General features: G+C 42.7%; 1 protein-coding gene across 3 annotated transcripts in view; it reads right to left on the minus strand.

The window, feature by feature from the left end:
* nlgn3a (neuroligin 3a) overlaps nucleotides 1-11196 on the minus strand; it is a 129521-nt gene extending 118325 nt beyond the window's left edge. The window contains exon 1 of one of the 3 annotated variants that reach the window (XM_069669615.1): nucleotides 10849-11196. The gene's annotated coding sequence lies outside the window, so the exon portion shown is untranslated. Of the gene's footprint in view, nucleotides 1-10844 lie in introns of all 3 variants that reach the window. The other 2 variants (XM_069669617.1, XM_069669614.1) reach the window with 2 other exon arrangements.
* Between the last annotated feature and the right edge of the window lie 2399 nt (nucleotides 11197-13595).

The following is a 13595-nucleotide window of genomic DNA, read 5'->3' on the forward strand; positions in this document are numbered from 1 at the left end:
CTAACCTAGCTGTTTCACATTAGATGGAAAAATTTTAATTGATGGTGAAGTAAGACATCGAACGAGGCTGCAGGAATCAGAGCAGCGCCTGATTGAGGTTTTCTGTCTCATCACTGTCAGTCTGTTGACATTTTCATTTCTCATCTTTAAACCCTGTCATATCCCGTACTGTGTTCTGTTTAGTTTTTACTTCATGTGCTGTCTTCAGTTTTGTATATCTCTCTGTCGTAGCCTACAGTTTTCACGCCTTTTAACCTTTATTGCTTTCTCTCCGCTGTTTTCATCTCTTTTTTTCCCTCCGTAAACAGACCAACGTCAAAATGTACCACACTTCTTTCGGTGGATTAATAATATTACAGTTAGTTCTCCGGATAGTGTTATTAGAGCTGCATCCCTTGCACCGGTCTGTTCTTTATAGCAACGGTCTGTTATCGAGAAATAACAGACCTCAGAATGCAGTAATTAACCACTCAGAATCAAGTATTTAACACAGAAGTGTAATAAAACTGAATAATTATTAATATTAAAAAAACCTTCCTCAGCCCTTTGTTTGATTATTTGACGGTAATTATGTTCCGTAATAACATCTATTCAGCCCATTAGCTATGTCTGTTGTTAAGCATAATGGACTTATCTATATTTTAACCCATGCTGTTAAAGCAGAGGAGATTAGGGTGAACCAAACTGAATAAAAATATGAAAAAAAATATTCAATATTGCATTGTAATTGCATTAAAAATGCAAAAACCTTATCTTCCAAGATTTAAAGGTGCATATTCAACATATTTAAACTCCTATCTTTACAGGTCAGACATAGGAAATGTAAACATCTGGCCCCTTTGCAGTTTTACTATTGCAGATTTTTTTGTACAGGTTTTTCAAAGGCCTGTTCTAACTTTTAGGAACAGAAGCATTTGTTTTCACAACTAATTATCTCTTCTTTCTTAGAGCTAGACCTCTCTTCACCACTGTAATCCATAAATCTCTTTTTATCCTCTGAATAATTTAGAAGTATCTGCATCCACACCCTCAGGAAACCAAAAGAGGGGCACAATGGCGAAGACTTCCCTCCAACTCCAGAGGTAACTTTGTATGCAGACAAACTCCATGCAGGAAATCCATATGTGATATATACAAAGAAAAGGTTTTCAGAGGAAGAGGAGAGCAGCCTCTGTGCAGGATTAAGTGCTTTAGATCTAATGATGAGAGAGGGCCTGTTTTTATTTGTTTTCAAACAGGCATTTTGCTCTTGATGGAATAGCGGCTGTGTTCTGTCTCCGGAGGCTACAAATGCTCATCAAAGCCCGAGCTTTGTCAAACAATCCATAAACTCTTAATGCCACATAGCACAAGATACTAGCAAGACAAGTTCAGAGAAAAAGCTAAAAATCAATGTGAAACAATTTATCCCAATTTACAATGTGATTAGAGCACATAACATTTTATATCATGCACTTTTGATGTTTGATTCAGCACCATTAAGGGACAGCTCATGTTTTGGTGAGCGAGCCCCTCCAGCTCAGAATTCCTCGGTGGGATTCTCACTCTCCCCGTCAATATCTGCGGCAGTGGATGCCAGAAGATTTGGTAGCTGTGGATGCTCGGGGCTGTAAATCTGGGCCAGGGGTTTTGTGGGATGCTCAGATAAAAGGGTTGGGCTTTGTTTTACTGCAACACTGCATGTCTTAACTTTCTGTGTCTACTAGGGATTTAGAAAATTTGCTACTGTCCTTGGGCCTCTCTCTGCAACAGCGGCTCTGAGTCGGGTTTGAGTCAGCCCTGGTGCCCCCAGATTACATAAATATCCTCTATGAGCCATTCAACACTATATCCATGCTCTGTGTTTTGGTCTTATCTTCAGCTGCTTTTGTTGTTGTGTTGGGATGGGGTGCAAGTCTCGGATTAAAAGGGAAACTGAGGATCTCCATTTAACCCAATTGGAAAACTCCTTCCAGAGAGTGCCGAACAATTCAATACAAGGAGTAAACATTTCATATATGGGTGATATGCCGCTCTCTAGTCCTCTCCTCTAATGGATTTCACTAAAAAGACCTTTCCATGTGATGCAGCTGTTTGTCATTCGTGTGCAGCAAAGCATCAATACGAAGGAAAAGTGGGCCACCGAGACACAAAGCGCAAATATCCCTGAGGAAATATGTCACATTTCCCACGTCTTTTGTGATAAGGTTTCCTCATTGGTGCTTCTTAATGTCTCCTTTTAAAAGAAGCACAGTGGGAAACAAAAGGTGAAGATATGGCTTATTAGGTCAAATCTGGATTCCTTTTAGCACACTTATCATGGATCTGCTGGATAAATCACATGGGCTTCATTAGAATCAACCCCGAGGAGTGTTTCGGATGCAGCCTGTAAGTGTGTGTACACTGTACGCTTGCTAATGACATTCCTTAAGGTGATTTTTCAACCTTAATACAGCACCAATCAAGTTAGATCATGTGCAGCAGTTTGGAAGCCCTCCTGAAGTACAGTTCTGATGCCTTTTGCAGTGTAATATACACAATACTCTTCCTTTAAATTGTGTATTTCTGGTGTAGATTTGTAAGATACATTTCAACATGAAGCTTTAAAGGCCCACTTTGCCGATTTTCAACCTCAGTCCTATCATGCTATTATGGGGAGCTAATGCCATTATGGTAGGACAACAATGCTATTTCGCTCTGTGCCTTTGGAGGACGCTATGCGCTTCTCCAATGGGCCCTGGAAAACCTCCGCCAGACTATGTAAAACGCATCATCTGGCGGAGGCCAGGGAGCTCGCGAAATGTAGACTGCAGACCTGAAGATATTTTAGACAATCCACCGGTATATTCTCGTCGTATTTCTGATTCTGTGCCGCTCTGAGCCATTGTCTGCAGCGTAGCAGTAGTATTTCACTCCAGCGTCTCTTTCAGAGGGAGGGGCGCAATGCATGCTGGGTGTTGTAGGAATGTAGAATGGGCAAAACCACGAGCTGTTTGTACAACTTTCTCCACAGCTATGGCGTCAATTTCAAATATCATTGCTTCTATCGATTACAGAGAACACCAGCTTTGACTGACAGAGGCTTTCTGCAGGGGCGAACTGCTCCTTTAAGAATGATCCTATTTTATTATTCTTCAGAAGCATTAGCAAATAACTGCATCCGACACCCCATTAGTTAACATATTACTTGGTGCCAGGCCACCAAAAAGCTTCCACAATAAAAGCTTATTGTCACTGTTTGCTTTGGAGTTTGGGCTTCAGTGGAATTTTAAATGCATGCAGTGTGTGAAGCAGGTTTGGACTGAAAGAGGATGTGATTAAAGAGAATAAGAGATGAGAATGCCTGTAAATTCTGGGGTGTCAGAAAACGTTGAATCATTTAGTAATTTTCAACATGGCAGGGAGATCTGGCTCAATCAGGAATCTTCACATAAAAGCGGGAAGGCAGAAAAACTCGGGGATACAATCGAGCAGCATTTGTATTCCGCTTGTTGTTTGTGTACGGCTGTAAAAAATAGATAGTAAAGCCGTAGTTGTCCACAGCATGAATAAAACAAACTTGGCAGATTTTGTGTTTGACTGGCTCTCCCCCAGCCCAGAGCTCACTTGTCAAAAGGCTTATCCAGGCTTACCTTTCTCCAACGTAACCATTTTCCTCTTGTTTCTTTTCAATCTCACCTCTTCCTCTGTCCTTGCTCTTATCCTCTCTGATCCCCTCTCCATTCCTGCTACTCTCACAGAACCATTTCGATCCAACTGCATCATTTCACTCTTCAGCTTCAGGAACCCAACTGCCCACCACTATTATGTCATTCAACACCTGTACTTAAACCAGGCTGAAACTCACTGTGGGCGCAGGCTGAAAGGACTGAAAGGAGAAACTACAACTCTGGAGTCTCTCAAGCCAAATCTACCTTCCTGTTGTCGAGACTCGAGAGAGAGAAGACAAATGTGTCACTCTAGAGGACTGCACTGAGCTGAAATGCCACTTTAAGCTCATGGAAATACAGAATATTAATAATAAGGGTTCAAACTGCATCCCACTTAGTTAAAGCAGTCTACAAATAATATGCGATTATGGATTTTGGAGGAAATAATTTGGGCATTTGTAGCAAAACCCTCAAATCTGCGCTACTTAAAGGATCAGAGAAGCGCCTAGAGGAACCCTCTAGTCTTATGTGTTCGCCCACATCAACAAACTCCTCGGAAACTTGTCCTGGTTTGAAAACCAATAAGAACCTCCTTCTTTCATGCTCACTTTTTTCACTCAAACTATTGTCATAGTGACCTACAGCCGCCAATTCATCACAGCTGCCATCTTGGGAGAGTAAGCCACACGGCTATTTCGGTAGTGACCCAGATTTTCAGGTGAATCTGGATCCCTATCAATGTAATGAGCTGCAGAAAGTCAAAGAGAACGTATGAGGTCAAATTAAATGTATATTGCGAGGATTTTAAAGCTTGAAATACACGCTCTCGGAGTATATTTCAAATGATCAATATTGTAATTTATTCTTTAAGCTCCAAGAGGTCCGCGACGTGAGCATCCCGCCTTTGAAACACAATCACTTCCAGCGAAAATTCCCCACTCTAATTTCCTTTCTTGGTAATTTTGTCAGATTAATATCAAGTCAATTTCCTGGAGCCTGTTCTTACACAGAGTGATGGCACGATGATGGTATCGTTGGAAGAAAGCTCTAATTGTGGAGGACGGCTCCTTTTGGGAGGAATACGGGCACAGATGGGCCCTGAGCTTGATGGAGGAATTTCTGTGTCCTCAAAGGCTATCAGGAAGCATCGCCAAGCTGGCACGGATATAAATAGACTGCAGTCAGGAGCAGGTCTACATGTAGGCACCAAAATACACCGATCATAAAACAGGTACTGTCCTGTTAAGGTTTACAATGTCATTAAAACGCAGCGCTATAACGACGAGCTGATCAGATTTAGAGGCTTCCTGTTAATCCAAATATTGTTGCACTAGTTTAGTCCTATTAAGGTGACTGGAGCTACAGCAGGACACAGTGGACATCCATCAAAGGGCTGACACACATCATCTCACACTCACACATTCATACCTACGGGCCACTCAGAGTCAGTCGACCTGATTTGCATGAACATGGAAGAAAGGAAGGAAATGTGAGCTTCAGAAGAGAGACACGGAGCTACCGCCAAAGAAAACAAGGGCACGTCTTCGCTTTGGTTTTTAGGGGGTTTGGGGGTTTAATGACCTCTGTTAGGGTCATTGGAATCTTTTTTTACACATGATGTTTTATGAGTGCTTTTTTTTAAGGTTGATGTTCTAAATCTGGACTTTTTTTAGGCCCAAATATAAAAGGAAAAATAAAGGGATTTGGTGTTTCTCCAACAGAATTGTATCCCGGGCACTGACAGGAAGATTTTGGAAGAGATTTAAAGAGATGGAAACGACAGAATACATATCTTTTTATAAAACATATCATTTGCTTTTATAAAGCGCCTGTCAAAAATGTGTACGAGGATGAGGATGGTTGGAGAAGGAAGAATTTGGACTAGCAGTATTTCTGGTATAGCTAAAAGAACAACATGGACGAACCAAAGACTTTATCACTGTCACAATCCTGTGCTTTACATTTATAATACACATTATTTTATTTGTTCTCCAGGAGACTCAGTAGCCAAAATAGAGACCTGAAATATAAAATCTAAATAGACGAAACCTCAGTCGTCCAGAGCTTTGAAGAGCGCACATCTGTGCCTAATGCCTTCTCTGTGTACTGTGACAAATACATGTGAAAAGTCTGGGAGAGTCTGCCTAAAAACAGATTTTAAAAAAGGTTATAAATAAACGCTTCTACATTATTTACAACTTGCCTTGAGAAAGAAAGGAAAAAGAAGCGGCGTGACACTGCAGCTCGACTCAATGTCAGCCCTGATTTGGTTTAAAGCAAAGAAGCGGCGATACAAAAGAGTCTAAAGCAAATGTAATTCAAGACAAGAGCACAGAGGTCTGCGAGGATACGACGGGCGACCGATGGCAGCAGAGCTTGTGTGTGTGTGTTTGAGTGGGAGAGAGAGGAAGGATCTCTATTAATCTCTTGCATTACGGCAGTCATTTCTACTCTCTTCATCACCAGCAGCATGTGCTCTATGAGATTTAAAATATTTAAATCTGTAATCTGTCAGCATTATGAGGTTAACACACGCTCGCAAGAACTGGTATGTCCTATCCGTCACCATGCTTCCCACTTCACACGGCCCCACATACATCACAGGGGCCCTGACGTGGCCTTTTGTAGCTCAGGCTGGAAAAGACTCGGCGGCTGGTGTCTGTAATTTCTCAACAGCGGCGCGGACATGCTGCCGGACCCCGGAGAAAAATTAAGCGAAATGCGTGCAGCTTGAAAAAAGGGAGGAAAAAAAAAAAAGAAGCGGCGGAACTGTGCAGAGCGAGGAAGCCTCTAATTGTTTCCCCAGTGTATGTGACCCAGTGACTCTGGAGGAGTTCTTCCTTGTTCTTTCACTACGCGTAAAGCAGCATTCATTATTGATTTGGTGGCACAGACTTCTCACACAACATGGTCGTATGAGTGGGCCTAAGTGTTTTGTCAGTTTGGTTTGCAGCCTCACTAATAAACACCCTCTACAACCTTTCTACAACACGGCGCCGTGTTTTCCTCAAACTCTGAATTAATAACCAAGAATGAATAAATTGAATGGGATTAAAGCTTGAGCGACAGTGACCCATACAGTGTGTGAATATAAGGTTGATGGAAGACACTCCAACGTAGCCCATTTAGCCAGCTCCATGTCATGTCTTCATACGACAGGCTTTTACTAAGCTCCTTAAGAGCCTGCCCCGGGGGATCTATGGGAGGCTGGAGGTACTGACTCAGGCCTTATCTCCACTAATTTACCCCATGAATTAGGCGGGCCCTCGCCTCTGTGTCCTGCCAGACCCACACAATGCTCGCTCCGTGTTAAGAAAATGAGGAGAGAAAGGGGCTTAGCGATGGCTAAGTTGGATAAGAAGCTGTGGAATCAACAGGGGAAGGCGCACACACACACACACACACACTCGGCTGCATCAACTTTACCTGGACAGTTAACGTTCATCCCCGGGATTTAAAAAGTGTTGATTCCCCGTCACTTGTCTGTGAATTCTCAGGGTGGATTAAGCAGAATAAAATGCAATTTGAATCATACGGATTAGGGCGGAAAACAAACAGGCAGGGCCTCGCCCCTGTCAGGCAGAAAGGGAGGGCAGTATGACTGTTTCTTTGTTCATTTCACGCTTTCCTTAAATGATTTCTGACAGACTTTTTGAAATTCAAATGAGCTGGCATGCGAGAGACGTTTAGAGGGTAGCAAGTGCAGGTCAACGGAAATGTAAGCATACATCCGTGTTTGGAGAAAGCATGCATGCAATAATCAGAGTTTTGCACTCGAATCAATGGGATGTAAACAAACATGGGTGCATTGATTCCTTTCTGCACAGCTGAAAAGGCCATTCATGTCGTTTGCATGTTCCACGTGAACGAAACAAACTGAGTTCCATCCCAATCTGAGCTTCTGTAAGTCTTTGCATCCCGGCGCCCTGTCTCCCTGTCATGACAGTCTCCCACCCCCCACCTCTCCTCTCGCTGTCTCTCTCTCTCTCTCTCTCTCTCTCTCCATGTGATGCATTTTTAAAAAGTCTCCTTTAAAAAAGCAAAAGCAATCAAAAAATAGCTCCTCGCTGCTGCTGCTGCCGTCGCACACTTGGTCCCGTCAGTGATTTTAACTCTGCGGGCCTCGTCCTCGGTCTCTGTATTATTGAGTGTAAATTGTCTAATTAATAATTAAATAATAAGGAGATAACTTCTGGCAGACAGTGAGTGGAGACATACTGCGTGACATCTGCTTTGTAGTTAGAATGGTGATGTCCAAAAGAATCTTGTTTACTAAGCAGACATTGGTCTTTGGCAGGGAAACCTGTTAGTCGAGGGAGATGTTTTTGGGCCATGAACAATGTAAAATCTCTGTTAAATATGTTATGTGCAGCAGTCTTGAGGCGTTTCTTTGTGCCTCAGGCCAAAAAGCATTTTGTTCGTCAAACAAAGACTCTTTCATCTTTTCACAGATTTAACAAATAGGTCTCACTCATTATTAAAATCCAAAGTGACACAAGTGTATCTGGTGGAAAGCAGCTCGGTTCGAGTAGCACTCCAAAATCAATCAGGGTATTTTTCATCCAAAAAGGTGTCATTAAATGATGATGTGAGCGCGTCCTCCTGAGCAAACATGCAGAGACAAGTTCATCCTCCATCATCAGTCCCTGGACGTCCATGTCTGTGGGTAGCCTGGTTATTGGAGAGCTCAGCTGATGCACTTTGGTTTCAAATACTCTGCACAGCCTTCTACATGACTGTGACTGTGTCAGCCAATTAAAAACCTGAAGGACTTTAGCTGTTAAAATGTAAAGAGCGAATTCTTCCTCTTTTCTTGCAACAACAGAAGAAAACACAGTTTAAAGAAGATCTGTAAAGTGCGTCTGTTTGTTGAGTCTTTTCAAGCATCAGCCATCAAGGCCGAAGCACTCGTCTTGTTTGCCGGGTATGTGTGCTGGAAACTAATCTGCAATAAATCCAAAAATTCTCCACAACTGCCGCTTCCTCTCTGTACGAATGACATTGCAGAGTTTTGAAAACACTTCCAGAACAATGACGGGCTTTTCCCGGGCTGCGGGATAGGCGGTGATCGGACATGTTTTCAGAAGGTCGGAGGTATCCATTTGGGAAATTATTCAGCTCCTGCTCCTGCTGCTTCAAGACAACGCGTCAAACACGATGAAGAATATTAGAAAAACACAAATAACCTTCCTTGCACGTGCAACACACACCTCTGCATATACACAGAGGAGCACATGCAAACGCACACCTCCGTCCACGCCTCTGGAAGCAATAACAAGAGGAGAGAAACCGAAGGCTAAAGAACACGAGGCCTCCCGGGCCAGAGACCAATGAGTGGCTCATCCATGTTAAGTCAGGCCGCGGCGCTCTCAGGTGTATTCACTTCAGGTCAGGACGGAGCCTCGCTGACCTTTGCAGCAGACAGGGAGGCTCATGGAGCTTTTCCCCAGCAGTCCTGAGAGTCGCAGGGTAAACAACAGACTCAATGCTGCACTTTGAAATGTGTGCGTGTGTGCTTAGAGAGTCTTGCAGTAATCACATGTTAACCACTTCATGATGTCCTCACCCTTCCAGGCTCATATGTATAGCAAATGAACACATTCAGGAAGCAGCGTTCTCGGTAATGCGTTTTCCTTTCGAGGACACTCGGTTTTTAGAGGCCATGATTGTGACACAGCTTGAGCACAGCCGAGAAGAATTGAGAAGAAAAAGAGTGAAGAATGGATATTAAAACAGCAGGGAAGTTGAAAAATAGGACTTTGCAGGACTGGAATACAAACAGAGACGGGCCAGAGAGAGAATTCACAAGCAGCAGCAGGATGCATAATCCTTCATACAACACATACAATAGAAATGAGTGCAAATGTTGCTGCGAATTGAACCAAAAGCCTTTCTAATCTCATATAATTTTCTTCTGTGTGTCTGTCCTATTACCACCCATTAGGGCCTTCTTTCATCCACTAGTTTGCATTCCAAAATAAAAGCCTGCATCATCTCTTAAATTCTCTCAGGGACACATGCAACAAATCACAGTGCCAACTCTTTCTTGACATTTTCACTCCCTCTCCCTGCGTTTTTGGAATCCAACTCTCACAGTTAATTATTCTTTCTTCCATCCGCTACAATGGGACTATTGATCTTTCAGTTCCTGCCATGAGTCCAGGAATTTCAGACAGTAGTGGGGAAGCAGACACACGTGAGGCCTGCTGCATCATTCTGGAGCTTTAAATTTAAGCACTACGCTTTCTTTTCTTCCAACGGCACTGTGTGCATGTGCTTTTTCCAGCTTTCATGGGAATTACAAATCTGGGAAAGTGAGGCACGGTAAACGGGAGACAACAGGAAGAATTTCAGCAATGAGCAGGCATGAAATGACATAAAAGATCTGTATTGTAGCTCACTCTGTCACTCGAAATGACTCAAATAAATATTCTTAATTAGCCACAAAGCTATCTAGTTATTCCAATCAAATCAATTCATGAGCAGAACTTAAAAGAAGAGCAAAATGGGGATCCCCACATATGCTTGTGGCAGATTCTGCTGCTCCTCTCCACAACAGATGGAGGTGCACAGCCTGCTACAAAACTGGTGGCGGATCCCACTCGCATTAGACAACCTTTGATCTGATGTCATCCTGGGCCACTTCGCTCAGTAATTCTTCCTTTAATTTCCGTCAAACTTCGAAGCTTGCAATTTAATTTGCCTAGAGCCCAAAGTCACCAGGCTATTTCGTTTTTGTTACAGAGGGAGAGAAAGATGGAGAGAGGGGGGGTGGAGAGGGAGAGTGCGCGTCACTGCTCCATCACGCACACAAGATGTCTTTATGGCCAAGTAACAAGTGCCCTGAACAATTAGCACATTTATTTCTAAGTGTAACATGTTAGATGTGCCGTTTTGGGAAAATTACGCAGATAAATATTTCGCATCCAAACCCCTGCCTTTAATAGAAACCGGGGGAGTCCGTTCAAGTCACAAAATCCAAATGCGTTTTTTGGAAATCTACGTGCTTCCTGCCGGTTTACTGCGCTGCGTCGATGTAGCATCACCAAAGCCTCTTTTTATCTTTACAGACAACACACAAAGTCGTATAATGTGAGTCCAAGTCCCCGATGTGCCCACTCCCCCTGCTGCATCCCTCCTAATTCTCTCCCCACGCACAGTCACAGCCTCAAGATTCCCCCTCCAGCTGCTCATCAAGTATTAGAAATGACTCACCTGCCTTGTCGAGACCTAAATCCCCCCATGCCTTGCTTTGTTGGAATAAAAAAAAAAGCCGGGACAATGTTTCACTGTTTCGGGGTCTTCACTTGCAGGGTATGTCCAAATATCCGTCCAGTCTGCGCACTGCTTGTTTCCCGTTAATGACCTTCCCGTGAAGCGATAACCACAGTCATTATCCTCTCTGCGCTGACATTTCACAACGTTTCTCCCATTTTCTTCTCTTTTTTCTTCTTCTTCTTCAGCGGGATTCTCTCCTCCTGCTCCTGGTGCGTTTGGATGCTTTCGCCTTCACTCTCCGGCTCAACACGAGCTCGGGTGGCGGGGGCGCGCGGCGCGGTCCCGGCGGCCTCACTCGGGAGCGCCGATTGGAGACGGAGAGAGAGGAGAGTTACTAAGGTAACCAAGGGCACACGCATCATACATGAAAAGGAGCGCGAGGAGGATTGATGCCCTCCAACTCCGCTGTGCCCTTCTGCTCGGCCGTCTTTGACAGGTCATCAAAAATGGCCTTTTTTCATGTTCCGCTGACGGGAAGTGTCTCTGACAGAAAGACGCAACAGCGTCCTATTAAAGGCATCAGTCATCTTATAGGTCACATTTCTCCTGGAACATTCATAAATCCTCAGATTCATTAAGTTTCTTGGATTTCTCTTAAATTAAGATAAAATCCTGCTGAAGATAAGCCATGCACAAAGATAACAAACTCTTGATGTTAATGAATGAAAACGAGGAGAAGTAAAAGTTAGTAAAAAGCTGAATAGGCTGATCAGAAGTCTAATAAGCTGCAGAATAGTTTTGCTCGGATGTGTTTAATTTGACTTTCCTGACTCAGTAATTTAACTTTAGACTATTAAAGCTGCTTTACAGCCTTTTTCTTTATATCCATGTTAATGTTTGCAAGCCAATAATGTAACGGAGAGGAATATAAAGCGAGGATCCTGGGTGTGACAAAAATATATGCAGACTTAATGTGGGGAAATATTAAGACCTACAAATCTACCAGCAGGGGGATATAAGGGTGACAACTACCTTATCAAAATTGTTATATCACTATAAATATGTGTGTAAAAGGCGGCTTCACTCGCTGCCTCTGGATCCCAAATCTCAAGCTCTGTCACTATTTTTAAAAGAAAGTTAAAGGCATATCTTTTTAATTGGGATTTTATTTTGAAGTAATGTTTTGAACTGAGTTTATAACATTTAGCTGTTTTTACTTTTGTAATTTTGCATTCTTGAAAAATTGTATCTATTTTCGTCCATTTTGTCCCGATATATGAAACACTATGGGAAGCATGTTTGTTTCAAAGGTGCTAAATACATTAAGTAGAGTTATAAAATGTATCTATTTGGTGTGGTTACCTGAGATTCAGAGGGACTAACTTTTGATGTGACCAGCGACGTTGCAGCAATTTGCCAGGCCTCCCCATAAGCCTCCTTTCTATCCTACATTCTCTGATAAGTTTCCAATAATCACAGCTGAAACTCCTTCCCGCTCCCTGTTGTGTGTGAACTTGGATTTACTGTGTGTTTATTGAAATGCCCTGGAGAGATCTGACTCTGCGTTATTTTAGACGCACAGTCGCAAAGTGACTCTACGGAACAGTTGATCCCTCCTCATACAGGAAAAGTCTGCCTCCCTCTCTTATTGATAGTTTTAAATCTTGGTTGCATCTCTTCTCCTTGGCCTTTAAATCCAATTGTGATCAATACTGCATCATCAGTGCTTTGACTTTCTGTGTGACGCCTAAATTGTCCTTGTGTCTCTGCTCTGATGTTGTCTGAGCCTTCTGAAGTTGTGCTGCACTTTGTCTGACATTTTGTCTATAAATAAAGTTGACATAACTTTTGCTGGAAATTAAAACACTTAAAACCAAGTAATGATGCATTTAAGGACAGTTTAAACCCCAAATAAAACATTGCCTTTAGATTTAAACTCAACGCATGCTCTAAACTGTAGTTACAGCACAAAAATAAGAAATAATAAGCGACTCCTGCAGGTGTAAATAGAAGCAGGATTTAACGTTTAATGCAACAATCAGAGCCACGATACAGCCGCCACTAATATCTCCTTCAAATGAAATCTAATGTAGAGCCTGGCACTGAAACCAGCACACTGTTTATCGCGCTCTTTGAAGAGAATACTTAATTATACAGAGTAAAGTATCTGATGTTAACAAGTGTCACAACTAAAGAGATGGAGCTGCTATTTATCACTGCCATTCAAAACACAAGAGAACGAGAAGCAATACAACCCTCACCATGACAGACCGATATTTAACTTAAAACTGCAACTTTAGTCGTCCTCTTTAGGAGAGACAACCCGCCAAACCAAAATAAACAAACACCGCGGGACCCCGGCCCTTTAATGGTCGACACTGAGCGGCAGAGAGGCGACACACGGGGAGAGTTGAAGTTTTACAGGTGGGTTCAGGCCACTCATTCATACTCACAAGGACGAATTTTTCTCTCAAGGATCGTGTCAACTGAGTCACACACACACACAGATGAATGTAGTGCCTGAGGCGTCTGGATGGGTTAGTTCAAAGGCATGCGGGAGAATAATATTTATGCCTTAGGAAAGAGGGTGAGCCACTTAATGTCAAAATGTGGGCATGTCAGCTCTCCATTAACTGTCCCAAAACATCTCTGTGATAATATGCTCAAATTAAGAGTTTAAGAATCCTGACATGTGGATTCATTTTATTTAACCAAAGTTTAGTTTAATCTGCAATGAGCATCAAAAAA

The sequence above is a fragment of the Semicossyphus pulcher genome, unplaced genomic scaffold (assembly GCF_022749685.1).
Source record: "Semicossyphus pulcher isolate SPU_LCO1_2020_fin unplaced genomic scaffold, fSemPul1.0.p SCAF_2, whole genome shotgun sequence".
Taxonomy (NCBI): domain Eukaryota; kingdom Metazoa; phylum Chordata; class Actinopteri; order Labriformes; family Labridae; genus Semicossyphus; species Semicossyphus pulcher.